Raw genomic sequence first — 26,860 nt, 5'->3', positions numbered from 1 at the left:
GATATGAAGGACGCTGTCGGTGTTGGCTGCCTTGTGTTCTCTCTACTGTTATTTACTGTGTGTGGTGAGCACAGGCATTACTTGGGCTTCTGTTCTCTGCTATGCTTTGGTGCTCTCTCCTGATGAGCAGGCCATAAAGTCAACTTTAAAGGAATCCACTCTCCCGAAGAGGTCAAAACAAGTGTTCAAAGATCATTTTATATTTTTTCTTGTGCAGATCAAATGCCTTGCTAAGTGCCTTCTAGAGTAGAATTGAGTCAGAGCTGCAGTCCATTTGGGGAAAAAAGTGTCCAACTACCAACAAAGGCTCACATTTGTTAGCATATGATTTTGCATATGATTTGCATGTTAATGGTCTAGTGTCAAAACACCCAGTCATCTACCTGTCTCTGTTCCTTCCCCTCTATTGTCAAGATGGGCTGATTAGTCTTATTAAAATTAACTCTTAGGCTTCTTCTAGTCTCAACTGCAACAAAATGAAGAGCTGCTACATGACAGACATAAATTGTTCAGATTCTACTGGAATATTGTTATTTTTATGGCAAAAAGCAAAAGTGAAAAAGTCAGATGCATGGATGAAATTTTCAGTTTGGGAGATGTGCAACTGATGATTGTTAATCTAACTTTTCAAGACCAGAAAAAATTTTCTTAGCATTGCTGTAAAGCTCCAATGTCAATTATCCATTCCAAAGGGATTTGTTGTTATGGAAAAAGTCTATGATTCTATACATAAAAAGTGATCATGTTTGTATATAATCAAATATTTCAGATAATTAATAATAAAAGGAAATAAATGAAACACACATCAAGTAGAAAATTGTAATGAAGAACATATTTGTTGAAGGATGGCATCTTAGATATCACTTTGATTGATAGAATAAAGATTTGTTGGTGGAAGATAGTTTCCCCAAATTAGTAGCACACCACATCTGGACATACTTGCTAATAAGGGTGAGATGTTTGCTGTCTGAGTCCAATTAATTCTGAATTCATCTTAGCTCTCCAGCTTGGTTAGATCTGATGCATAAAATCAGACACTCTCTCTCACACACACACATGAACATACAAACACATATCCTTCCCTGATAACTTAAATAACTGTATTAGGAATAAGGGCCATGCTTTTTTTCCCAACTTTTATTCAATAAATATAAATTTCCAAAGTACAACTTTTGGGTTATAGCAGCTTTCCCCCCCATAATCTCCCTCCCACCTGCAACCCTCCCATCTCCCACTCCCTCTCCCATCCCATTCTTCATCAAGATTCATTTTCAATTACCTTTATATACAGAAGATCAAATGAGTATGTACTAAGTGAAGATTTCAACAGTTTGCACCCACACAGATACACAAAGTATAAAGTACTGTTTGAGTACTAGTTATACCGTTAATTCACATAGTACAACACATTAAGGACAGAGGTCCTACATGGGGAGTAGGTGTACAGTGACTCCTGTTGTTGACTTAACAATTGTCACTCTTATTTATGGCGTCAGTAGTCACCCAAGGCTCTTATCATGAGTTGCCGTGACTATGGGAACCTCTGGAGTTCACCAACTCTGATCTTATTTATACAAAGTCATAGTCAAAGTGGAAATTCTCTCCTCCCTTCAGAGAAAGGTACCTCTTTCTTTGATGAAGGGCCTTGCTTATACATTATTGCTAAGAGATGTAAAGTTATTGTTAAGATGGTAGGCATTGTGCAGGAATGCAAAAAGTCACCATGAAATTCTTGTCTTCAATTCAGCTATCACCTAGGAGAGAATGCAAGTAAGATACACAAGGAAATGTAGCTAAAATCTTGTACCCATACCTACCTAAGAATGAGTGGAATGAGGTTATGATGTCAGAAATGTTCTTCATGAGTCATAAGACATAACAAAGACAACTCTAATATTCATTTATCCACTTACTCTGCTAATATTTATCGAGGGTTTATATATTAGGCACTATGCCTGAAGCTAGGTACAAATACAGTTCCTGTTTCCTGGTTCAGTAAAAATAAATGCATTCTTTAATTTGTGTAGTACAGAGTTTATAAATTCTTATTTTTATTTGCTATTTAATTTCATTTTTATCATGAACACAACTTTAAGATGAAAATATTATTCCCATATTTGATTAAAAAAAACTGTCAGGGGGAAATGAATTTTCAAAAACCCACTGGTGGCTGAGGTTGCACTTGAATCTGAGTCTTCTGATTTTGGTTTCCTTAGCATCACATCTGTGGAGTTTGGTTAACCAGGGCATCCCATTGTGGCTGATGTCTGAAGTGATGACAGTCTTTCAGGAATGAGTCCTTGAACTGCAGGGTCTGACATTAATCCTGGGAGTGAGTGTCAGAATTGTTTTGAATTATTGGCCACTCATATAGTGTTGGGAGAAGTGGAGAATTGATTGATATTGGAAAAGACTGTGCATTTTGTCTATGGATGGGGTGTGGGGACAATATCTCAGTGGTGCTGAAGGGTGCTGAGTGGTCCATAGTGTTCGAATTTTGGAAATTCACCATTTTTAGTGCTCTTTCCTATATCAATGTCCTCAAATATGGAAGTGTTGATCTAGTTCTGGGTCTTGAAGGTCACTTACCTGTAGTTAGGAGTCAACAATAAATAATGCTGCAGAGAATCCACATAGAATGATAACTAAGAAACTGCCAATAATTTCTGAAAATAAAAATGCGTGATATCAGAAGCCATCACTCTGAGTACAAGAATGCAACTACAGTTTGAGGATACAGAAATCAGGTGCTATGGTCTGAACGTGTCCCCTATACTCCCCTACCTCAAAAAAATTGTAGTTTGAAACTTAATTAGTGATGTGATAGGATGAAGAGATGGGTGACTAAGTCATGAGGGCAGAGCCCTTGCAAATGGGATTAGTGGGTTTACAAAAGGGCTGAAGGGAAATGGCTGGGCTTGGTTGCCCTTCTTCCTTCTAGCACATGAAGACACAGCATTTGTCCCCTCAGTGATGCAGCCATAAGGCACATCCTGGCAGCAGAGATCAACAGTTATCAGGACACCTTGATTTTGTACTTTCTATTCTCCAGAACCATGGAAAATTATGTCTAATTGTTGATAGGTTACCCAGTCTGTGATACTTTGCTACAGGAGCACAAGTGGATAAAGATGTCAAGTATACAGACCACTCATTTTAGAAATGTTAACAGAAAATAAAAGGCCTAGATGATAAAAAAAAAATCCATACACATCTGTGACTCAGCTGGCTGGTGTTTGGATACCCTGAAACTTCTCCTCCATATATGATTAGGAGGGGATATCTTGTATGTTATCAGATGAATTTACTGAACATGGGGGAAATAGACTACAATTAGAGATTGTAGTAAGAATGGAGAAGACCACCAATGTATGTCAAAGATGAAATACTTTTAAGTTTAATTGTGGCAAGATTTAATTCCAACTTGTAAGAGTTCTGTAGACTTGGAGAGAACCAGAGAGATTAATGGAACCTGTTCAGTTTATGTTCACTAAGGTGAAGTGGCTTTTCTAGGTCTCATGAGTAGTTGGGCTGAGGCCAGAGCCCCGGGACTTTACAACCCTAATCTTCTCCCTTCCTTCCAACTGCTGTCCTGATGCTGCACACAGACACATGAGTACTGACACCCTCTCCCAAGCTCTCTTCCTTGCTTCTGATCACAGTGTTTCTTGTGCTTGTTCCTCTCTCTTCCCTTTCCTCTCTGTACTAAAAGCTATCCTTTCTCTGAGATTTATTTAAAATGTGACATCCTCTCTAACTGTAAGCTCTTCCTCAAAGTTCTCTCGCCCCTGAGCCCTTAGAGGTCGTTACATTCTTATTCCTACTGATACCCTAGTGTGAATGCCTGACAAGATTAAGAATGCCATTCAAAAGAAATAAGCCAAGGTGAGTGTTAAGCACAGAGGTTAAGTCACCATTTGGAGAGCCCATGCCAGAGTGCCTGATTAGAATCCTGGCTTCACTTCCAATCTGGCTTCTTGCTGATGCATCCCTGGGAGGCAGCAGATGGTGACTCAAGTGCTTGCCATCCAGGTGGGCAACATAGAACTCAAGGCTTCTGGCTTCTGCCTTGCCCAGCCCTGGCTGCTGTGGGCATTTGGGAGTGAGCCAGCAGATGAAAAATTGGGAGCAGAGCCACCACTCAAATTCCAATAATATGGACATCCCAAGCAATGGCCTAACTGCTGTGCCAAATACCTACTCCTGACGAGGTTTAAAGTATACAGTAAAAATCTCTTCCCCACCAACCCCTCCTGACCCCCTCAGAGCTTTTTTTAGCTGATTAACACCATAAACAATATTGACAAGTCATGACAGTTTTTCAAGGTCTAAACTTTTCATATAAAATTATAGAGAGGGGCCAGTGTTGTGGCATGGTGTGTTGGGCCATCACTTGTGACCACCCAGGAGACTGGCATCCCATATGGCACTGCTTTGTGTCCTGACTGCTCCACTTCTGATCCAGCTCCCTGCAGTGGCCTGGGAAGGCAGTGGAAGATGGTCTAAATGCCTAGGCACCTGAACCCATGTGGGAGACCTGAATGAAGCTTTAGCTTCTGGCCTTGGCTGGGCTCAGCTTTAGAAGTTGCGACCATCTGGGGAGTGAACCAGAGGAAAGAAGATTCTCTCTCTCTCTCTCTTTATCTCCATCTCTATTTAGCTCTTTCAAAGTAAATAAATGAATCTTTTTAAAAAATTAGGGAGAAAATCTGCATTAAATGTTGCTGGGAGAGGAATACATTGACTTGAATTTAAGCCAATTTTAGGGTAGGGGACAGGAGATGGTTAAGGAGTGTTACAAAGGAAAGACAGGAATGGGCTGGGGGACACTGGGAAATTTTACCCTGCTTTAAGGCAAACACAAGGGCTAAGGGAATAACTTTTCTCTAATTTGTGGTTCCAAAATATTTATTACCAAATGTCAATAACTACAGTTCACATAAACTGTTTATAAAACCTAGCCTACCTAATTACAGTCTCTGAAAGACTTTCCTCAATATCAGGATCAGGTTTAAAAATTTGAAAAAAAAAATTCTTTTCTTTAATTGCTGAATTGCTTGGCTATGCCATTCAAAAATGATGGAATAGGTAGCCTGCTAAACATGGTAGTAAAAAAGACTTTGTTCCTTCTTTAGGAATCAATAATATGCTTTATAACTTATAATATGCTTCTGTTTAAATCTAATGATGATGTGGATATCCAAGGATGCAGCAGGTAAGAAAGGCACGCTAGTTTCGTAGTCCTCACTCCACATTAAATCGTGTCGTTAAACCCCCTGCTGATGCGGGCTCCATTTCACAGCTCAGTCACCTCCACACACTATGAAGCAGCCATACATAGGGTGGGTGCAGGAGGGCAAGGTGAGAAGAGACACAGAACCAAGCCAGAGCTTCAAGGGCTTTAAGCCATTTCTGCAACCTCTCTCTGACTTATGAAGCTCAAATGGTTTTCCAGGAAGGTCCCATATATTGAATGTCTTAGCAAGAGTTAAAGACCAAAATGAAAGGTATAAAGTAGAAAAAGCTTCTCTTTAAAAGCAAGGTTCTGTTCTTTAATAAAATGTTTCATCAATCTCTCCTCCTGTTATCTCCTTTTCTTCCTGAAAGTATTCTTAAGCACATCCTGAACTGCTATTGCATAGTTAAAAAATTAGAGCCTTCTCTCTTTTTCCTGTGCACATTTGTTCTGCACCCTGGTAGAGTTGTGCCTTGAACAGTGCAGCCTTGGGGCTGCTTCTCCTTGGCTGCCTCTCAGCATATGCCCTTCATCCCTGAAGCCTGCCCACGACAGGACATTTTCCCACCTGCAAGCTTATGTTCTTTGGTACTTGACTGTGGCTAGGAAAATAGGCATACAGCATTTTGCATTCTCTGGATGTACCACACAGTAATTCTGCTGTCTGAAAACTCTGTAATGTCAATAATTGATGCACTTGAGAAGTGGTAATTAAATTAGTTAATTATGCTGGTAAAATTACATGCAATTATGTGACTGCAGGGTATGTTTAGTAAATTAGGCTTTCCCATACTCACTACATATTGTGGTGCCAATTTTGTTCCTTGATGATTAGGTAGCTTTTGATACTTCTTAATTGATTTAATACCTGGATCTTCATTAGCCCTTGATTGCTATGCTATGTATGTCTGACATTTTTTCTCTCTGATATTTTACTGAGATCGTACATCAGGGAAAATATACGTGTGTATTTGTGGATGATACATTGATATATGTGAACTGGCGTGTACATTTTGCCTTTCAGTGTTTAGATGTTGAAATGCCACCTCTTCCACTGCCCTCTCACCTGCTGGGAGAAAGCTCATCCTAAATGTTGGCTCTGATCCCAAGGACTTAGCTCTTCTTGGACACTGCTTAAAAGGAAAAATTTTGTATTTGTTTTGCTTCTCAAATTTCAATACATATGTTACTATGCAGTAATATAAGGAAGAAAAACCATCAGAACTGGTGGGACAACTTACGGTTTTGCATCCTTAAATGAGAGGACATTTTTTAAAGATGAGCCTTACCAATGAGGAGTTAATCAAAAGTGATAGGTAAATAATAGAAACTGAAAAGCCATCATTTTGTTCATGGAGGTTCTCCGTGCATGCCAGGCACTTGTAGGCATTAATAAACTGCCATGGGAGCAGGAGAGTGGACAAGGAGCCACTGGTCCTACAAATGGAGGCAATGGGTGGAACTTCTTAGTTCAAGATTTTGAATCATTGGGAGCTGGAAGGAAGCCTGGACATGGCTTGTTCTACTCCCTTTATGTCACAGATGAAGACATGAAGATCCTATTGAATGCCCTGTAGATTTTCTCACAGGGAAGTACTGGTGGAATTTAGGTCTTTGGCCCTTCTGGCCAGCAGCAATTCTTGTGAGTAGACTGTAAAGTAGTCCAGCTGTTTTCTGTTGTGTCTATTTCCTTTCAGTTGTTCATTCTACACTTTTGAGTGATCTCTGTTCACAGAGGGACTAGGCATATTTTCAAAAGAGCTCCTCTTTAACTTTAAACTTAGTGTCAGTAAGAACTTGAGGTATCTAGAGAAGAGCAGAGCAATTGTAATGATCCGTATTGCAGACCTAGAAACTTGGTCATATTTGTTTTCAAGGAGTTGGTGCGATGGTCAGCATATACTGCTTTTCTACCTTGTACATCTCCCCTACAATGCAAAGTGAGAAATCTTAAAGTGGATGAAACAGGCTTACCAGTGTTGGGAGGAATGGGTGAGTTTTGCCACTGTTTGGAGCTTCTTCCCCTCCTCTGAAGCCAGAGATGAACAGACAGACCTTACCTCTCTACAAAGCTTCAAGTGCTGCTGTGATTCCTGATCCTTAGAAAAAAAAAAGACATGCCTGAAACAGACAAAATAAGAGCAGTCTTCCTATTCCTCGGATTTTTATTTGCTTTTTTGAGGGGTGGTGATATTAGAGATAATAATCATAACTTTAATTTATACTGCTATGTATTTTCCTAAGTATTTCACATCCTTTATCTCGGTTGATTTTTGTATATACCATTTGGTGTGTACAAAAATGTTATCTCCTTTCCAGAGATTCTTTATAATCTAACTTTCATAAGATTTGAATAGCAGATAGCTGTGCAGGATCACCCAACCTGGTTAAAAAAGGACAAGTGATAGCTAGTTATTCTTGTACCTTGTGTATTCAAAATTTATAGGAAAAGTGTGTTTGTTCTCCTCCAGGAAGTCTTCCTTAAATCTCTCCAAGCTGAAGTAATCTCCTGATACCTGTGTCTATCCCAGTCACTGCATGTCTGTTTGTTTCATGCTTGTCTGGTCACACAGTCACATTTGACACTAGATTGTAAAATTCTTGATATAAGATGGTTTGGGTGATTTGCTTTCCTATCATTAACCTTTAATTTTTTTTTTTAAAGATTTATTTATTAACTTTGAAAGTCAGAGTTACACAGCGAGAGAAGGAGAGGCAGAGAGAGAAAGAGAGAGAGAGCGAGAGAGAGGTCCTCAATCCACTGGTTCACTCCCCAAGTGGCCACAATGCCTGGAGCTGTGCCGATCTGAAGCCAGGAGCCAGGAGCTTCTGGGTCTCTCATGTGAGTGCAGGGGCTAAAGGGGTTGGGCCATCCTCCACTGCTTTCCAATGCCAGAGCAGAGAGCTGGATCAGAAGTGGAGCAGCCGGGTCTTGAACCGGCACCCATGTGGGATGCTGGCACTGCAGGTGGCAGCTTTACTCGCTAGCCACAGCTCCGAACCCACCTTTAGTTCTATGCCCAGCATCTGGATGATGCCCGGTCCATGGTTGTTGAATGAATGAGTGAATATTGGCCGGGAAAAATCAACATGTCATCAGATAACACTAAAACTCTAAGCTATGCACTTTCCTCCCAACAGATACATCTATCTATTATGATTATCCAAATTATTTTTGTTGTGCTTATTATTGCCACAAACTGTGGATTCTTGAATACATAGGCTATAGTTAGAAAAAAAGTTAATATTGAATTGAATATAAAGTGGAAATGCTCATTGAAGATATTTGTTTGGTTAACCTCCAACTGACTTTCACTCTTCTACTTCTTTACACTACAAAGTTATATGGCTTTAATGTCATTATAAATTCTAGTCTCAATGAAGCATTAGTTCAGAACATTAGTTACATATGAATGTCTTCTCTTGTGTTTTATGAGTAGCCTATATGGAGTTAAATAATATTTTCCATTTAAATTAGTGTGAACACAGGTGGATAACAAATAAAGAAATCTTCGCCAGATTCTACAGGTAGTGTAAGGACTAGGGAAAAGTGGGAGTAATCGTGGGGGAAAGGAGAACATTGGAGAATTAAAGGAAGCACCAGCAGAGTATTGAAGGAAACCCTGCTGTTTCTCATTAGCTCTGCCAAGAAACAGGCAATAACACCACCTGTCTGATTGGCTGCCACAGGTATCTACACATGGCTCATGCTTTTCTCTGCTCCAGATTTCAAGATTTAGATTTGGTCTCAATTAGTTAAATCAACAGGTAGAATAAAAAATCTCCCTGAAGCAAGAGATCTCTCTCAGTGTTGCCATGTGTGGAAAGAGAGAGGCAACCCAGAGCTCTCTTCAGGCACCCGTGTGAGTTTTGCAAGGGCTTCTTGTCAGCAGCCTCATCTTGGCCCCTGGGCTTTTTGCAAGCCAGCAAGTGATCCTGTAAGCTGGCACAGAGCCATTGTAACAGATGGCGGGAGCGTAGGCAGCAAAGAAACCATGTAGGAGTGTCACAGTGAGTGCTGAGGGTGAGAGCTTCAGGCATAAGCCAGGAGTCTCTGTCCCTTGGTTAGTCCTGAGCTCCCGAGCAAGATGAACATAGAGAATATTTCCATGTACATCACTGGCTAGTGCTTATTTCAGGCAGATGTTCCAGCAATGCATTATTTGTGTTTTAGTGTTAGGTTTTCTACTCCAGCTCTGATGTGTGCGGGATATCACAAGAGGGTGATGAAAAGGATAGATACATTATACATAGAACTCCTGGTATTCTAGTTTGTGTGCCCTGTACAATGCATTCTGCATACTCCATCTCCTAAGGCACAGTCTGGGTTACATTTCTCTTTCTCAGAACTTTTGATGATGATGATGGTGGTGGTGGTTTTGATGATAGTGACAGTGGTCCCTATTGTTAAACACAATATATGTACTTTGCTACTTAACTTTCTACCAAAGGTCTCATAGCTAATATGTGTGAGGACTTGGATTTGAACCTGTATCTGTCTGACTCAGAAAAAGCCTTAAAAGGTATACCATATATTAATAAATATAAGCACTTAGCCAAAGAGTCTTTGGAAATTCTCGGCTATCATCAACTTACAATTTAATGAAACAAAACTTTTCAATTTAACTCATTTAAAAGTTTTGAGAACTATTTCTGTATTATTTTATTTCTTAAGAGAATGTTTGTTCTGAGATATTAAATTAATGAGGACAAAAGTACCAGATTGACTCTCTGCATCTGGGTAGATTAGTTATCATAGAGAAAGCATTTTTATCTGTTAGAAGAAGCTGACAAAGAATTTGTTTTTAACCAAAAAGGATTTCTGTTTTTAATGGATTTACCTATAGTTTTATGTCTGAATTTAATGTATGAAAGAAGAAAAATCATTTAGTTTGTTTTATTCTAAAGGCTAACACAGACTCCATGACTTATCTTTCCCATTCTGGTTTTTTTTTTTAAGATTTATTTCTTTATTTGAAAGTCAGAGTGAGAGAGTGAGGGGAGAGTGAGAGAGAGAGAGAAAAAGAGAGAGAGAGAGATAGAGAGAGATCTTCTACCTACTGGTTCACTCCCCAGATGCTTGCAATGGCCAGTGCTGGGCCAGGCTGAAGACAGGAGCCAGGAGCTTCTTCCAGCTCTCCCACATGGGTGGCAGGGGCCCACACACTTGGGCCATCCTCTTCTGCTTTTCCCAGGCCATTTGCAGAGAGCTGGATTGGAAGTGGAGCAGCCGGGGCATGAACCAGAGCCATATAGAATGCCAGTGTTTTAGGAGGCGGCTTTAGCCACCACACCACAATGCAAGCCTCTCTCCCATTCTTGAAACTCTCAGAAAAAGATGTTAATGTGGTGCTGACACCCTGGCACAGTGGGTTAAGTAGCATCTTGTAACATAGATATCCTATATCTATATAGCATAGGCGTAGCTATTCCTCTTCTAATCCAGCTCCCTGCAAATGTATCTGGGAGAGTAGTGGTGAATGTCTCAGGTTGTTAGGCCTGTGCCACTCATATAGGATACCAGAATGGAGTTCATGGCCCCTGTTTTCAACCTGGCCAGCCCTGGCTGCTGTGTTCACTTAAGCACAAGATGAAGCAGCAGATGAAAGATCTCTATTTCTCCCTCTCTGTCATGCTGCTATTCAAATAAATACATCTTTAAAAAAAGGAAAAAGTTGCTAACAAACTAATCTTTTTTAAAAAAATTTATTTATTTATTTGAAAGGGGGAGAGAGAGAGAGAGGGAGAGAGAGAGAGAGAATCATCTATCCACTGGTTCCCTCCCCAAATGACCACAATGGCAGGGCTGAGCCGGACTGAAGCCAGGAACCAGGGGCTTCTGCCGGCACTCCCACGTGGGTGTAGGTGGGCTGATATTTGGCCGATTGAGGCTAAGCTAATGTATGCTATGATGATCGCTTGCCCTGCAGCTGAGAGTCAGTGGTTATCTTGAGCAAGTACTTTTAGCAACGATATAGTACGTGCAAAAGGAAGGGCCGAATCACTCAAACCTTTTATCAAACCTTTGGTTGTAACACTTTAGCTAACATTTTGTTAGTCAGAGTAAGTCTCATGTTCAAACACAAATTGAGGAATTATTCTCTGACTCTCTTGTTTGAGGGGGTAGAAAAAATGTAGGTCAAATGTCAAAGAGTGATGATGAAGGAAGGGTGAAGAATTGGGACCATCAAAGCAGTGCCTGACCATTCCTGACTGCATGTCCCATGCTATTCTCCTGTTATGCAATGATGTGCTAGGATGGTTATACCTTCATATCCAACCACTTATTACCATTCCCACAAAATTCTAGTACACAGCTCTTGCATGGACTCAAAGTCCATGGTTAACAGCACTTCAATAATGGCCTCTTTTAGGACCATCTGTTAAAATCCTTTTCCAGGAGGAAATTAGGTTCTCAGAGACAGTGCTTATCTCTTAGTACATGAAGAACCCCTTTTACTCTCCAGAATCTGAATTGTTGTTTTACCCAGTGGTGTACAAAATATGTCCTTTTAGCATGAAAAAGGTTGAGGTTGAGCTGAAACTGACTACTTCTTTGGGTAGATTTAAGAATGCGATCCTAACTCCTGTGAACATATACCTCTTCCCTGGCTGCCACACCTGGAATCTTTGCCACCACCCATGTGGTCTCAGGTTCCCATTTATGAAGCATCAGAAAAGATGTTGTGGGTGTGGGAAGGAGGTTGACCATATGTTCTTGCATATATGTGCCTGTGTGTATGAGGGCACTTCAAAAAGTTCATGGGAAAATGGATTTCAAAGGAATGTTTATTTTGGTGCAAAAAATAGAAATCCATGCAAGTTTTTTTCATCATAAAAATATTCACTTTTAGAAGACCCCTTATTGCATAGACTTTTTTTTAACTTTTATTTAATGAATATAGATTTCCAAAGTACTGCTTATGGATTATATTGGCTCCCCCACCCACCAATGACTTCCCTCCCACCCGCAACCCTCCCCTTTCCCGCTCTCTCTCCTCTTCCATTCATATCAAGATTCATTTTCAATTTTCTATATATACAGAAGATCAGTTTAGTATACATTAAGTAAAGATTTCAACAGTTTGCTCCCACATAGAAACACAAAGTGAACAATACTGTTTGAGTACTCGTTATAGCATTAAATCTCAATGTACAGCACATTAAGGACAAAGATCCTACATGAGGAGTAAGTGCACAGTGACTCCTGCTGACTTTACAAATTGACACTCCTGTTTATGGCATCAGTAATCTCCCTATGCTCCAGTCATGAGTTTCCAAGGCTATGGAAGCCTTTTGAGTTCACCGATTCTTATCTTATTTAGACAAGGTCATAGTCAAAGTGGAAGTTCTCTCCTCCCTTCAGAGAAAGGTACCTCCTTCTTTGAAGACCTGTTCTTTCCACTGGGATCTCACTCACAGAGATCTTTCATTTAGGTTTTTTTTTTTTTTTTTTTTTTTTTTTGTTTTTGGTTTTTTTTTTTTTTTTTTGCCAGAGTGTCTTGACTTTCCATGCTTGAAATACTCTCATGGGCTTTTCAGCCGGATCCGAATGACTTTAGGGCTGATTCTGAGGCCAGAGTGCTATTTAGGACATCCGCTATTCTATGAGTCTGCTGTGTATCTCGCTTCCCATGTTGGATCGCTCTCCCCTTTATTTATTCTATCGGTTAGTATTAGCAGGCACTAGACTTGTTTATGTGCTCCCTTTGACTCTTAGTCCTTTCATTATGATCAATTGTGAACAGAAATTGATCACTTGGAATAGTGAGATGGCATTGGTACATGCCACCTTGATGGGATTGAATTGGAGTCCCCTGGTATGTTTCTAACTCTACCATTTGGGGCAAGTCAGCTTGAGCATGTCCCAAATTGTACATCTCTTCTCACTCTTATTCCCACTCTTATATTTAACAGGGATCACATTTCAGTTAAATTTCAACACTTAAGAATAACTGTGTATTAATTACAGAATTAAACCAGTAGTATTAAGTAGAACGGATAAAAAAAAAAAACTACTAAGAGGGATAACGTATTAAGTTGTTCATTAACAGTCAGGGCTATGCTGATCAAGTCACCATTTCTCATAGTGTCCATTTCACTTCAACAGGTTTCCTTTTTGGTGTTCAGTCAGTTGTCACCAATCAGGGAGAACATGTGGTATTTGTCCCTTTGGGACTGGCTTATTTCACTCAGCATGATGTGTTCCAGATTCCTCCATTTTGTTGCAAATGACTGGATTTCGTTGTTTCTGACTGCGGTATAGTATTCTAAAGAGTACATATCCCATAATTTCTTTATCCAGTCTACCATTGTTGGGCATTTAGGTTGGTTCCAGGTCTTGGCTATTGTGAATTGTGCTGCAATAAACATTAGGGTGCAGACCGCTTTTTTTTGTTTGCCAATTTAAAATCCTTTGGGTAAATTCCAAGGAGTGGGATGGCTGGGTTGAACAGCAGGGTTATCTGCAGGTTTCTGAGGAATCTCCAGACTGACTTCATAGTGGCTTGACCAGTTTGCATTCCCACCAACAGTGGGTTAGTGTCCCTTTTTCCCCACATCCTTGCCAGCATCTGTTGTTGGTAGATTTCTGTATGTGAGCCATTCTAACCAGGGTGAGGTGAAACCTCATTGTGGTTTTGATTTGCATTTCCCTGATTGCTAGTGATCTTGAACATTTTTTCATGTGTCTGTTGGCCATTTGGATTTCCTCTTTTGAAAAATGGCATAGACTTCAAATTTTTTGCACCGCAATAATTTTTTTCTTTTTTTTTCAATCTTATTTATTATTACTATTTTTGTTTTTTAAGTTTTTAGTGAGTTTTTAACAGATTCAACATAGTTTATAGATAGATAGAATTCTTTTTTTTTGCTTTCAAACTTTTATTTAATGAATATAAATTTCCAAAGTACAGAATATGGATTACAATGGCTTCCCCCCGATAACATCCCTCCCACCCGCAACCCTCCCCTTTCCCACTCCCTCTCCCCTTCCATTCACATCAAGATTCATTTTCGTTTCTCTTTATATATAGAAGATCAGTTTAGTATACATTAAGTAAAGATTTCAACAGTTTGCTCCCACACAGAAACATAAAGTGAAAAATACTGTTTGAGTACTCGTTATAGCATTAAATCTCAATGTACAGCACACTAAGGACAAAGATCCTACATGAGGAGTAAGTGCACAGTGACTCCTGTTGTTGACTTAACAAATTGACACTCTTGTTTATGGCCTCAATAATCACCCTAGGCTCTTGTCATGAGCTGCCAAGGCTATGGAAGCCCCCTGAGTTCACTGACTCTGATAATTATTAGACAAGGCCATGGTCAAAGTGGAAGTTCTCTCCTCTCTTCAGAGAAAGGTACCTCCTTGTTTGAAGACCTGTTCTTTCCACTGGGATCTCACTCGCAGAGATCTTTCATTTAGTTCCCCCCCCCCCCCAGAGTGTTTTGGCTTTCCATGGCTGAAATAGTCTCATGGGCTTTTCAGCTGGATCCACATGCCTTAAGGGCTGATTCTGAGGCCAGAGTGCTGTTTAGGACATCTGCCGTTCTATGGGTCTGCTGTGTATCTCACTTCCCATGTTGGATCTATCAGCTAGTATTTGCAGACACTATTCTTGTTTATGTGATCCCTTTGGTTCTTAGTCCTATCATTATGATCAATTGTGAACAGAAATTGATCACTGGGACTAGTGAGATGGCATTGGTACATGCCACCTTGATGGGATAGAATTGGAGTCCCCTGGTATGTTTCTAACTCTACCCTTTGAGGTAAGTCAGCTTGATCGTGTCCTGAATTGCACATCTCTTCCCTCTCTTAATAATATTTTTTCTTTAAGATTTATTTATTTAACAGATAGTTACAGAAAGACAGAGAGCGAGAGCAAGAGAGAGAGACACAGAGAGAGAGAGAGGTCTTGAATCTGCTGGTTCACTCCCAAATGACAGGAGCTGAGCCAATCCAAAGCCAGGAGCCAGGAGCTTCTTCTGGGTCTCCCACATGGGTGCAGGGGCCCAAGCACTTGAGACATCCTCCACTGCTTTCCCAAGCCACAGCAGAGAGCTGGATCAGAAGAGGAACAGGTAGGATACAAACTGATGCACATACAGGATACTAGTGCTGCAGGCAGAGGTTTAGCCTACTGTGCCACAGCACCAGCTACTGCACCATGATAATTTTATCTTTTAATTCCATTTAAAACACATATCCTCATCTGTATGATTAAGTAGAACTTATTTCTTTTGTTATTAATCATAATCACCTATTTCTGTAATAGAAGCGCTTTTCAGTGCATCCAATGTCCATCAGTATGAAACACTAATTCACTATATTTTAGGGTGAACACACACAGAAATATGATCACTGCTTAAATTTCATCAAATACCTCTCCAAACTTTCTAATCTGAGGACCTGTGAGAAAAGTTAGTTCCGTTTGTTAGTTAGTTCAGACGTTTGGCAGCATCAGAGCACTTACTCTGTTAGCACCGCTGTGCATCACATTGTGTTCTAGACTTCTCAGGAGCAATCTTTATTTTTGAAGTTCACAGATTGCATTCCAATGGGTCAGGATTATTTTCCAGCTTATTTTACTGAATTTACTCATACTTTGCCTCAGTGGAGGGAAAAAAGAAATATATTTTTCAAAGAGTTAGTATTGGTGCCATTCTTGTGATAGACTTTTATTCACTTGATAACCCCAAAGAAAAAAAGCAGCTCACAGTCTGGGTTTGTTCATGTACATTGAATGTGTGCATGTGCCCAAAAATAGCACATTTCTGTTAGGTGGATAAATCAAGACAAAGCTCTCACTGAGATCTTGTGTTCTAATTTAATCCCTACATCTGAATACTTAGTGCTTTTAGGTGATCCTTCTTCCTTGATCCCTTAATAAACCTACACCATTATTTCACCTTCTAGAGATGCTTGGGTGATAAATATGCATATTTGACTCAGCTCGCACTTCCAGTGATGGTGAGTTTAGTTGCTCAATTATTTGTGGTTATTTTTGTAGGAACTGTGAGTTCCAAGACTGGTGGTTTGTTTCATCAGGAACTTGTGTCACACATTTTTATTAACTCACTGAGCATGGGTGTTTTCAGACAATCTATTTGGTGTATACATAGTGAAAAATTTAAATGAGACAAATAAGCCCTGCTATAGCTACTTCCTCCTTCTCTACCATTTCCACTATCTTATCTGCAAGAACTGTTTAAATTGAGGCTAAAATGTTTGGTCACCATCTCATTTTGATGTAATAGGTCCTTAAATCACTTCAGTCTCCTCCCAGAGCCAATCGCAATGCCTGTATGAAATAGTTTGTTGAATGAATATGTGGTTGAGTAGTGTACATGTATGTATGAATATGTATAATATAAATGGTCACAACAAATGCCTTGACCATGAGCAGACTATCCCACTTTTATTTTTACTCTTACTTTAAACTCCCCATGCAGGTGTTATTCTCAAATATTCAGAAACTGTTGGAAGCATCATGCATCAGAAAGGAATAGAGATAAGGAAACTAAAATGGACCAAATCTTTCAGCCCATTAATCAAACCCATAATTCCCATTAAGGCAGGTAAAACAATGAATAGTGCTAAGAAAAAAAAATTACTCAATATCAGGAGCATATTTAAAAGCTAAAATCAGCTACTCCTGTCCCAGGGCGCAGCATTGACTCTCTTAAAAGGCAGAGAAGTTTGAAAACCCTCATTAAGAAGATGTCGCCTGCATGCACAGATAAAACAGGAAAGAAAAATGTAACTGAAGTTCCTGCAAAATGTAGTTCATATTCTTTCTCCCACTCCATTTCTCTGAATAATTCTGTTAGTTGCAATAGGAGTAAAATGGAACTTGAAATAGACAAACTGGGACTAGAGCTTTTTTTCATATAATATCTTAATGGACTTGCTGTTACTCTCTGCCTTTTGCACACAGATTATTTGTTTTTTTCCACATTATTTAGAAGGGAAAGTTTAAATTTCCAGTTAATGTACTCATTTTCAATAAGTATCACTGCTCTAATTCTAGGCCCCCCACATTTACTACACTCAGGGATATATTTATGTGGTTGTGCCTTATCCAGTTAGAGTTGGTGCCATTTGTGCTTGGGTGTTTTATTGGAAGTGATAGCTAAAATGTGAATGAATGCCTCTTCTGTGGTTAAAATTAAGCCTAGAAGCCAAAAGCTATAGAAGTTATATATGCGCCAATTCTCATAAAAAGAGTTACCATGGGCAGTGAAGGCTGGGCTAAGTGCACAGATCCAGAAAAATCCTCCATGGTTGCCTGCTCTGTACTCTGTACGCCTGCCTAAGCCTTTATTAATGCTGCCCTTCAACATTCAGAGGTGTGCCTTCTATAGCCAAAATGAGAACAGAATGTCGCCTTTTTACTGCCTTCCTCCTTTAGCAAAAAGTCTCAGTGCTCACTTTTTAAACTCATGGTTTCAAAAAACTATAGACCACTATGGAATTCTCCACATCACCATACTTCAGATTTCAAAAAAGAGTGATTTTTATAATGGTTTGCACCATAAGCATGAAAGGCAAGAGCCAAATGGCTTGAGTATCTTGTTAACACTGTTGATGTCTAGGTTTTTTGTTTGTTTGTTACTTATCTGAGAGACAGAGAGATATGCAGAGCAAGAAACAGAAAGAAAGAGCTCTCAAGTGATAGTTTAATTCTCAAATGCCCACAACAGCTGGGGCTGGATCAGGTTGAAGCAGGGAGCTGGGAATTTAATCCAAGTCTCCCACATGAGTGGCAGGAGCCCAACCAATAGAGCCATCACCAAGGGCCTCTCTGGATCTGCCTCACCAGGAAGCTGGAGTCAGGAGCTGCAGCTGGGCATTGGATGTGGTACTCCCCTATGAGATTCAGGTGTTTTAACAGCAGGGCTAAAAATGCTTGACTAGGTTTTAAGGATCCTCAAAGTACAACTCACCAAAAACCCAAACCAAGACCAGACTAAGTCAAACAAACAAAAATCAAGATCCTCTATCACCCAATACATGGATTCAAAACCATTCTGAATTACTCGGGCTTGATCATATAATCATAATCAAGAAGAGATTGTGAAAAGGTGGAAGCTCCTTGCCATGTAGAGTCTGTGCCTTCATAAGTTTTATCTAAAGATAAACCTCCAGATACTAAAGATTAACCTCCAGGTACAAAGCAGTTACTTGGTTTTTTCATTGATTCAGTGAACAGAACCAGACCCTGTGTTGTCTTGCATAGACTGTAGAATGCATTTAAGCTGGCACCGCAGCTCACTAGGCTAATCCTCCGCCTTGCGGCGCCAGCACACAGGGTTCTAGTCCTGGTTGGGGCGCCAGATTCTGTCCCGGTTGCCCCTCTTCCAGTCTAGCTCTCTGCTATGGACCGGGAATGCAGTGGAGGATGGCCCAAGTGCTTGGGCCCTGCACCTGCATGGGAGACCAGGAGAAACACCTGGCTCCTGCCTTCAGATCAGCGCGATGCACTGGCCGTAGAGCGCCGGCCACAGCAGCCATTGGAGGGTGAACCAACGGCAAAAGGAAGACCTTTCTCTCTGTCTGTCTCTCTCTCTCACTGTCCACTCTGCCTGTCAAAAAAAATAATGCATTTAACTACAATTTATGTCTTCAATGAGTTTGTGTGTAATGAGGAACCATAGATACCATGTATAAAATTACATAGATAACATGTATGAAATTACATGTCTACATATGAGTAAGTTATCAAAATGAGTTGTGGAAAGACAAAAACAGAGTCAGCTAATTCAACCTGTCTTGATGAGAAAGCTTTGTAGAGGAAGTAACAGTTGAATTTTGAAGTTTAATCATTTTGTGTGGATGGCAAGAGATTTATGAGGATTGGCATGGAAGATGGAGGAAACTCTAAAGTGGCACCACCCAGTAAGGTACCCAGTCCCATGAGAGGCTATTTCAATTAAAACTTATTGAAAGGCAAAAACATTAAACAGTTCCTCAATAGTGCTGTGTTTCAAGTGTTCAATAGCCTTATGTGATCAGTAACTACTATATTAGCCAGTGAAGATATGAAATACATCCACCATAACAGAAAGTTTCAATGGGCAGTGCTGGTATAGAAAACAAGAAATCAGGGTTGGAGTTACATGTGGCTGTGAGCTATGGCATCACCCAAGGAGATTAAAAAGTGATAGAAGAATCCCTAGTGTGTGTACATTATTTGAGTTGGACTGGAGAGGATGGAATATGAGAGGAATGGTGAGAAGAATAGAAAGCCAAGGACAAAGAATCCTTGAAGTCCAACAGGAGAGTGAAGAAGTCCACAGCTGGTAATGATGCCCAATACTGGAGAAAACCTCACTTAGACTGAAAATTGACTTTTAAACTAAAAATTAGGAGGATATTAGTGCTATCAGGGAAGGTTGGGTAAATGGAGTTGTGTGTACTGGAGTGGGTGTAGATAAAAGATATGTTGAAGTGTGTAGTGGACTGCATGGTGGCTTCGAGAAGGTGTCCCTGTGACAAACACCAGGAGCTAACAAGTCAAGAGTCAAGGACCAGATTTTTCCCCCGGAGCTTCAAGAAGTAGCACTGCCCTTTGTATACTTTGATTTCAGACCTCTGGTCTCCAGAACTATGGGAAAATAAAGCTCTATTGTTTTATGCCACCCAGCTTGCAAATTAATTTATTAAAGCCACCATAGGTAATTAATAAAAAGGACATTCAAGAGACAATGGGAAATTAAGAATGGAGACAGAAAGATTTGAAAAATAGTTCCAAACTCAAATGTCCTTGAAGAGTGTAAAGCAAAGGAGGAAGATGAAAGTAGGAGAAGGAAAAGAAACTGGGGAACTTAAGGTAACACACACACCTGCCAATCAACACACAGATGGCTTCCCAGCATCATTCACCCCCTACTCCTCACATTTACTGATCTGCTGTGTATTTAAGATTTTAAAGATTTTATTTATTTATTTATTTGCAAGGTAGAGTTATAGACAGAGAGAAGGAGAGACAGAAAGAAAGGTCTTCCATCTGTTGGTTCACTCCATAAATGGCCTCATCGACCAGAGCTGAGCTGGTCTGAAGCCAGGAGACAGGAGCTTCTTCGGGGTCTCCCACAGTGGTGCAGGGGCCCAAGCACTTGGGCCATCTTCTACTGCTTTCCTAGGCTGTAGCAAGAGAGCCGGATTCGAAAAGAAGCAGCCAGGATTTGAGCTGGTACTCATAGGGGAACTGGCAGAGGCTTAACCTACTATGCCACAGCACCAGCCCCATTTTAATATTTTAAAAACAGATTTATTTGTTTATTTGTTTGAAAGGCAGAGTGACAGAGAGAGAGGGAGAGAGAGAGAGTCAGAGGGAGAGAGAGAGAGAGAGACAGAGAGACAGAGAGACAGAGACACAGGGAGAAAGATCTTGAATCAGCTAATTCACTTCCCAAATGCCCACAACAGCCATAGCAGGACCAAGTTGAAGCCAGGATCCAGGAACTCCATCCTGGTCTTCCATTTTGGTGGCAGGAACTCAAGTACTTGGCGATCATCTGCTGCTTCTAAGGCAAATTATTAGGAAGCTGGGTTGGACTTTATTCCAGGCTGTCACAAGGGAAGAGGGTGTCCCAAGCAATGACTTAACCCTCTGTACCACAACACCCATCCCTGCCGTGCACATTTATTATAATCATTCTCTCTTATGTTTCATATTTTTAGTTAACTCTTCATGTCTTGCTAAAATTCCTTTCCTTCTTCTGACCTTAAAATTTTTGTTTCTTGCTAATTCTTAAACCTGCCTAATTTTTTTTATTTCTTTGCCCTTGGGAGAATTTCTGGTAACCATGATGATTTTTTTTTTACCATGTATTCAATTTATCTGACAACAGTTAGATCTTCCTTACTAAGCAGCATTGCTTTTATTCATGTCTAGTTCTTCTAGTTTCCCTATTGGAGCTCTTCTGAAATTTTACTCTTTAAGAACGCAGCCCATCTCTTTTCCTTGTCTTTAGTGAGGAATTGAGATTATCCCAACATGCACATCCCCATCTCTTGTTCCTTCCACTTCGTGAATTCTTCATGACTTTCTTATACTCTGTTGTCTTTTTTTTTCCATGTTGAGGAAGTGGTGACTTTTGCTAATTTTAAGACAAAATTTTCCACTCTTTGAATGAGACTTTGCTTACTCCACGTTTCTGAATATCTGTATTCCTCCCTGCTCTCTGTTCCCCTGATAGTCTTTTCATAGCCTTCCTTCATTTGCATTCCTTTTTTCAATGACCTTATTCAGCTTCCTATGGTAATCTAATCCTAATTCTCAAACTCTTTCCTGAGCTCTATTAGCCAGCTCCAGCCAGATAATTTATAAAAGTTACAATGTTGAGTTTAAACAAACACTTTCTATCTTTCTCTCTGAACTCCATCTCACCCCAAGAATGCTCGATTTTTTTTTTTTTGCTACAAAGGAAAATCTTCCCAACCATGTAGATTTGAAACCAACTAGCTTTTTTTTTTTTTTTAAGATTTATGTATTTATTTGAAAGTCAGAGTTACACAGAGAGAGAAGGAGAAGCAGAGAGAGAGAGGTCTTCTATCTGCTGGCTCACTCCCCAATTGGCCGCAACGGCTGGAGCTGCGCTGGTCCGAATCCGGGAGCTTGTTCTAGGTCTCCCATGGAGGTGCAGGGGCCCAAGGACTTGAGCCATCTTCTACTGCTTTCCCAGACTATAACAGAGAGCTGGATTGGAAGTGGAGCAGTCGAGACTTGAACCGGCACCCATATGGGATGCTGGTACAGCAGGCGGTGGCTTTACCCACTAAGCCACAGCTCCGGCCCCCCAACTTTTTAAATCTGCACTTTCTTTGATTCACTTCCCTCCATGTGTAAATTTTACACACTGTGGGATCTTTCACATTGTAGGTAGGTAAGGGACATTCATAGTTTCTGAAATGGTCATCGGGATAGAGTGGGACAACACTAGATTTGGAAATAGAAGGCTTGAATTTGAATCCAGGCTTTCTCATTCAGTGCCTTTGTGACTGGCAAGTCACTGGACTTCTCTTTACTCAGTTTCCAGTCTATGGAAAATGAGGACAATAGTTTTATCAAAAAATTGTTGTGAGGTTACAGAAGAAAATATGCACAGATGTTCTCTGTAAATCATAAAGTGGGGGCTGGCGCTGTGGCACAGCAGGTTAAAGCCACTGCCTGCAGTGCTGGCTTCCTATATGGGTGCCAGTTCAAGTTATGGCTGCTCCACTATGTTCTCTGCTATGGCCTGGGAAAGCAGTAGAAGATGGCCCAAATCGTTGGGCCCTTGCACCTACGTGGGAGACCTGGAAGAAGCTCCTGGCTTCTGGCTTTGGATCAGCTCAGCTTTGGCCGTTGTGGTCATTTGGGGAGTGAACCAGTGGATGGAAGACCTTTCTCTCTCTCTCTCTCTCTCTCTCTCTCTCTCTGTAACTCTGCCTTTGAAATAAATAAAATAAATCTTTTAAAAAATTCTAAAGTGACGTGATTTGATTTAATCTTTGGTATAACAAAGTATACATTTTCCAAACAGTTCTCATGCTCAGAGAGAAAAGGCTTATAAAAACAAGTAGACTGGAACAGTTCTGAATCTCTCATTTGCAATAGACACACTGCAGTCAATGGAACAATTCTGCACTATTTGATCCCATATGAAACTACTATTCTGTGGGTCTCCCCTAAGAAGGGTAATTATTGGAAACTGCAAATGATCCAAACAGAGTTGTAATGCTTCCATTTCACATTTCCCTGGGCGTCTAGAGACTTTGGAAGAGCACATGGTTACACTTGACATTGCACTAGCAGTCCTTTACTAGCGATATTGAAGTGAGGGCAAAGGTTAGTCAGGCTCTATTACTATGTCTTTCTTAGCAGCACCCTTGTCCATTGATATACCCTTGTCATTCCTGTCTCCCATGAAATGAATGAAAGGAATGAAGCAACTGACCCATCCACTTTTATTCACTTGGACTCATCAAAGTACTTAACACATGTATAAAGTAATACTACTGCTATTATCATGATTAGGTTCATTACCACTATCATGTTCCTTGGTGTTTGGTTAAGACTTGGAAGTCTTTGATGAGATAAATGAAGACGCCATTGTGTATGATTTATTAAGTTTATTTTCTTTTTTTTAAGATTTTACTTATTTGAGAGATAGAGTTATAAACAATGATAGGGAGAGACAGAGAGAAAGGTCATTCATCTGCTGGTTCGCTCTTTATATGGCCACAATGGCCAGAGTTGGGCCAATCTGAAGCCAACAGTCTGGGGTTTCCCATGCGGGTGCAGAGGCCCAAGTGCTTGGGCCATCTTCTACTGCTTTCTCAGGCCATAGCATAGAGCTGGATCAGAAGTGGAGCAGCAAGGACTAGAACTGGGGTCCCTATGGGATCTGGTGCCACAGACAGAGGATTAACCTGCTGTGCCACAGCGCTGGCCCTAAATTTATTCTTAATTTGCTGCTACTTTAGTACTTGATGCTTGTGACCTTCTTTCAGTTGACAATAGATAGCCCAATCTTTAAAAAATCACTCTTTCTTATGTAACCTACTAAATATCAATGACCTGCAATGGGATAGAATTTATCTGCTATAAAGACTGGCCTGATAGTCACCTTTTGTAGGAGAGCTACCTGCCTCAGTATGCTACTTTGTTTTTATTTAGATATTAAAGCAAAGAGAACCTCATTTTCTCTGTGCATATATGAATATGTGTGCATTAAAAGTGATATTTTTTACCAATATGGGACATTTTTTATTTAATAAGACATTGTAAGTAACCTTGACTCTACAGGGTAAAATCCCGAAACCTCTTCGGATTTTGCATCTTCCTGATTCTAGATTGAATTAGGTGCAAACACAAACTCTAGTTCTTATGTTCTTGTGTAATGTTTAATTGTACAGATTCCATAAAAATCACTTAATATAAAGAAAACAAATACTCCTTTTTATTGCCACACTAAATACTTTTGCCAACAAATACTTTTGGGGTGCTTTTTATTTATGGATATTTCACAATGCTGGGAGAGTTTTGTCTTTTTTAGTGCTTTATATTTATAGTTGTGGGATGATCATTTTCTGGTTGGTTTCACATTGCTCTTTCAGAACTAGTCAGAGTAGTAATAGTTTCATACTGTTTATACTTTCTCCCCCTGAGTCCATTGTTAAATCTTTTTCACTCTATCAGCGACACTGCAGTATATTATGCTATACATTCTTAGGCTATTAACTTTGGGCACTGCTAATGATTTCTTTTATATATGTACACAGCACATAAAACATGTAAATGTTTCTTATTAAAACAAGAAAGCTCAAAACACAATCAACCCTATCAGCAAAAGGGAAAAAAGAGAGCTGGAGATTTTTTTTCCACGCAAGTGAGATTGTAAGAGAGAAAAGGGTTTGTAAAATCCCACTGCAGGAAAACAAAGTAAATTATAAAAGATCCCTAAATGGAGAGATTTTGTCTTCTTAAAAAGCAGCTAATTTGGTATTCCATTCCTGTACTTGAAATAAAAAAAAAGTAACACATTTGAAAAGTCAGCAACAGCAACATAACTGTTTTCTTGACTACAAGCAAATGGCTGAGTTTCTGTGAGAAAGCAGAAAAGAAGAAAAGGTGGAGGGATCTCAAAGTCACCTTGAGTCCTGTATCACTGAACTCAGAGGAGCCTCTCACGCTAACATCTGACAGCTGAAAACCCTGTGAAGATTTTACCTGCAGGTAACGAATAACAAGTCCTGTGAGGAGCAAAGATTTAACAGCAAAAGATTTAAAGAAACAAGATGATTCAGAAATTGCTTCCGAAAAGAATAAATGATTAGAACCAAAGCAATGGTATTCACATCTTTCCAGTAAGGACTATCTATTCCAATAAACAAACAAACAAATAGATAAAAGTCAGTGGGTTCCTAACTTTCTTTACTGCTTGACTTCCCTTATACTCATGAATGTTGAACAAGTAGAATGGTCCAGAAAACACCTGTTACAGAGGCATAAACATCTAACTTTTCAGGTCTACAGTCCCTAGTTGAAGATTGGGATAAGGATGGATGAACTGGAGGGCAGAGTAGAATAAAGATAAATCAGATAAGAAACGAAGTTGAACACGAGGAGAAAGAGGAGAGAAAAAATCAGTGGAAAAAGGCAGTGACAAGAAGAAAACTAGAGTAGCAAGCGGAATCATATTTTTACTCTAACCTAAGCCATGCCTAGGATTGCAAAGCTAGTGATAGGGTACATACAAAAAATGAGAACAGATTTTTTTTTCAATGCACTAAGGAGGTCTGAAGAAACGTTTACAAAATATTTATTGGGGTTGCCCCAGCAGCATGCAGACAAGCACATGTGGCTGGGTCCTTCCCTGTCCAAAGTTACTCCCCGTGGGGCAGTGGAAGGAGGAGGCACAGCAGCTTCCTCTATCCTTACAGATGTTCATCTGCTCTAGAAAATGATATCCAAGACAATGGAGGTCAGCAGACAGGAAGTGAGGTCAATGTTGTCTCCTGCCAGGAACAGGCTACACTGCGAGGTTGCAGCTGCTCAGGCCCTAACGCTCTGCATTGAAGTGGTCCGAGGACACTGGGTTCAGGGCCATCTCATTTACTCTCTCGAAATTTTGACATCATGAACATATTCTGGGAGGAGAAAGGTTTGGGAAGAGCAGAGATTAATACATTTTAAACAAGTATATTACAATTTACTATGTATTGTTCAGAGCTCTGTTACTAAGTTCCCAAGTTATAGACACGGTTTACTGACAGAGATATTTTCCCAAAAGAAAACTGGTTACTTTCTTAAGAGCTACATTTTCAAGGAGAATACTACGGTGTATGCCTCAGTTTTTTGGCCACTCAATGGAAGGCTAATCAGTGGATCTGTTGTCTCTAGGAAACCGAGAAGAAAAACAACCAGCCTTGTGCTCTCCGGGCGGGGGCGAGTGAACTGCAACAAGGGAGCGCAGGAGTGCTGGGGAGGCTGCAAGCCCCAACACACAGGTTAGCACTGCCTGGCTGACCTAACCCACAGGTGCGCCGTTGCCAGGTAACCGTGGGCCTCAGGGTGCTTGTAGAAGCCCTGCAGTTGGATGAGAAGTGTGGGCAAGGCCTGGGGCGATTGCGGAAGGCAGAGCAAACGGAGTCACTCTCAGGGCAGCTGGCGGTGCTGCTCTTCTCACCTCTGAGACAAGTGGAAACAAGCAGCCTTTGGCCCTGCATGGCTTCTTCCTTCCCAGCCTGTGCTGAGAGAGGGCTCGCTTTAGATTCGTGAGACTCTTACAGATGCAGAAAGGACAGAGTGAAAGTGTGTGATAAAGCCTTTGAGGTGTATGCATACACGCATATATACACGTGTATATGCATATGAATATAAAACAGCATTTTCACTTCATCAAGTTGTATTCTAGAAATTTCTTCCAAACTAGGGTGAGTTCATAGGGTGCTATAGTTTGGAAACAGCCCCTGGGTGGTCGAAAACACCTGAATTCCAGTCTCCAATTTACAACTTTCTTTATCCCTAATGTTAAGCCGGGAATCACCCCATAATTTGAAATTCACATGGAATCCACATATTCCCATTCATCCCCAGAAACCAAGCCTTTCCTTCAGTGTCTTTA

This window comes from Oryctolagus cuniculus, chromosome 5 (assembly GCF_051225735.1).
Source record: "Oryctolagus cuniculus isolate XC-2025 breed Fujian yellow rabbit chromosome 5, ASM5122573v1, whole genome shotgun sequence".
In the NCBI taxonomy this organism is placed as follows: Eukaryota; Metazoa; Chordata; class Mammalia; order Lagomorpha; family Leporidae; genus Oryctolagus; species Oryctolagus cuniculus.
This window is presented reverse-complemented; position numbering follows the sequence as displayed.